This window comes from Ylistrum balloti, unplaced genomic scaffold (genome assembly GCF_031769215.1).
Source record: "Ylistrum balloti isolate Yb309-2 unplaced genomic scaffold, AGI_CSIRO_Ybal_v1 Utg370386, whole genome shotgun sequence".
In the NCBI taxonomy this organism is placed as follows: Eukaryota; Metazoa; Mollusca; class Bivalvia; order Pectinida; family Pectinidae; genus Ylistrum; species Ylistrum balloti.
Window position 1 is genome coordinate 656,122 of NW_026782268.1, and position 3,001 is coordinate 659,122.

A 3,001-nucleotide genomic window follows, 5' to 3' on the forward strand; every position below is an offset into this window, starting at 1 on the left:
GCAAAACGTTAAAAAAAAAAGATAAAAACATTGATGAAAGTTCAGTTCATTTTCTAATTTTGCCGAGAGCTAAATGAACATGTACTGTCAATAGAATTTTTGTTAAAAATCGATTTATTTACTTGTTTAAATAATTAAGCTGGACAAGTTATCATGAGTAGTTACATTGGTATAAAACATTTAACAAAGTTAGCATCCAAATTAACAAGTCATGTAAAATAAACAAAAAAAGATTTCAATATTAATCCGGGTGTTTTTCAGAACTTACAATGAGGAAGATACTGGCCCTGTCTTCAATTGAACTGTCACCAATGCTTATGCTAAGCTCTGGGTGGAAGACAGAGTAAACGGTGAAGCTGCACCTATCAATTGTCCACGACTCCCAGTGTCCTCTTAACCTCTGTGGTAGGTACGGCCACTGGTCACAAGCCACGCCTACCAGGTGTGTTGGACAGGATGCCAGGTCACAGCATATGCAAGAATGATTCTGAGGAAGAGAAAATAGACAGCAATATATATAGAATACATGAATAGTGTTCGAAAATATAAGCTGTGTTTTGGTGAAGGTGAAGAAAGAGAGAAGAGGCAACTTTCGTCTTTCTGTCCAGCTATTTATTATCCTGCAACACTTATTGAAAATTCTAACCGTCGCAATTTCATTTTTTTTACAGTTTTATAGGTCCATTCAATCATTATTTACCTGACACTACACTGAATTGTGCTTTATGACTCACGTCAAAAACATTGCTTTGTGTGAAAGTATAAGTCCACAATTCAGTGGATATAAAAAAACATAATTAAAAAGAAATTTCGTCAAAAAAAAACTTATGTAAACAGTTATTCGTGTTTTTAAATGAAATATCTAAGTAAACCAGATGGAAATTCTGTCAAATTACCCGACGTGCTAAAATATCACTACTGAATACAGCAAAAACATATGTGGTAGGTATATTCCAGCAGCACAGTTGCAGGATAAAACTAAATATATGACAAACATTCCCTGCATATGTAAGGTAACGTAAGAAAATATCTAAAAAACATAATTCAAAATATAACAAATCAAAACAAATCATTATAACTGATCAAGTCAAATTTCTAATCAAATCAGTTCAGACATAAAAAGTATTGACGATATTTAGCCATCTCTTCTCGATATGCTTTGCGTGTTAACATAACTTCTAAAGACCAAGTATAATCTGGTTTAAGTAAGAAATTTAATATAAAAATAATGAATAAAACTGCACAAAATTTCGTCTACCTAACGAACGGGCAATTAAGTGGTACCAGGAGTACAACCTCATGTTTTATGTATGATCCAATATTAAATTAACTACAAATTTCATGTTTACTCTCTACTGAAACATTTCTTCTTTTCATTAGTATTTAGTCCTCACATTCAGGGTCATGACAAACATACAGAACTGGAAATTCTATCAAAACAGCTTACAATCATCTATTTTAAAGGTAAAATTGCAAGTAAAAAAGAATTCATTGCGAGGGGAAAAATTGTTTCCAACGTGTCCTCTGTGATTATGATATCTTCAGGTTGTCGTATGATAAGGAAGTGACAGACATTTCAGTCTAAGCCTTGCTTCAAAACGAGTACAGACATCCAAGGGTATAAAAGATATGCAACAATCAGTTGCCTTAATACAGCCAAGATGTTTCTACTGCTTCACCGCCGACGTCCTCAGGCGAGACCATCCCTCATTGCGTGTTTCGACCCCCTAGCACGGTACACTCTCAAGATGGGGGTCAACAGTGATGATCAGTTACTGCGCGCCGGTGATTGGTGTCCAGCTACTCGAGTCTTGCTTTATCCACACTCGGCATGAAGATCTCTCTGCTTCCGTGGTCATCCTCTGCACCGCTGATCTCTTTGTCCTGCACGAGACTCCCAATGCAGCTAGCATTCTCCACACAGACTGTGCGGGGAAGCCCCTGCATCCCACCTCGACCGGGTAGCTTCAAGTCTGCCACCCTTTCTACCTGCACTCTATCAGCAATGCTTCATACTTTCCTCTATTCTGTTCTTGTGCTTCACTGCACCTTTCCTCCCATGGAACTGTCAGCTCAATGACAATGACCATTCCTGTCGTTGACGACCAAAGAACCATATCCGGCCGAAGGTTGGTTGGTACAACGTCCGGAAAGGTTAGTCTCTGATTACGGTCTACCGCCAGTTTCCAGTCTCCTGCCTGACAAAGAATTCCGGAAGTTCTCTGTGGTGATGCGGATGTTGGTGTTTCACCTTCTTTCACAAACCTAATCTGTGTATGTCTGGACCTTGGTTGGCTGGCCTCATTCTTTCTTTCCCTTTCCATAATATCTGCCAACTCCCTTAAGACTTGGTTGTGGCGCCATGTATATCTTCCCTGTGCTAAGGCCACCTTACAAGAGGTAAGAATGTGCTGAAATGTTCCTCTCTGTCCACACAGGCGGCAATCAGGTGTTACTACAAGGTCCCATCAGTGGAGATTTGCTGGTGTTGGAAGTACGTCATACACAGACAGGAGGAGGAATTGCGGTTGGAATTGCGGGTACTTCTGACCAGGAATGTGCAACTGATTTGGCCTGTCTTTGTTCTTCCCCACCATTTCTAATTTCCTTCTGGACCGTCCTACGTCTTTCTTCCACACCAGCTTTTTTTCCAGAAGGTGCTCTTAGTTGTTCCTAAACCTTGTCTTACTACTTGGAGGCTTGGAGGAACTCCCAACCACTTCCGGAGGTGTCTGTTGATAAAACGCTCCATTTTTTGTTGAAGTCGTAATCTCATAAAGCACCAGGTGCTGATCCAGATCTAGCTTTCTTGACAATCTTGGTGTTGCTTGTTCCTTCTGTTTACCCCCTCCTTGCCTTGCTCCGAACCGTTCAAGTCCCACTGCGTGCACTAATGTTGACAGTGATGTTTTCTTTCTGTGCACGTCACCTAACAGCGTCCTCTGTAAGATCTGATCGAGGTCATGGTCGAAGGCCTCCATCTTTTGTCCTCTGAAGATGG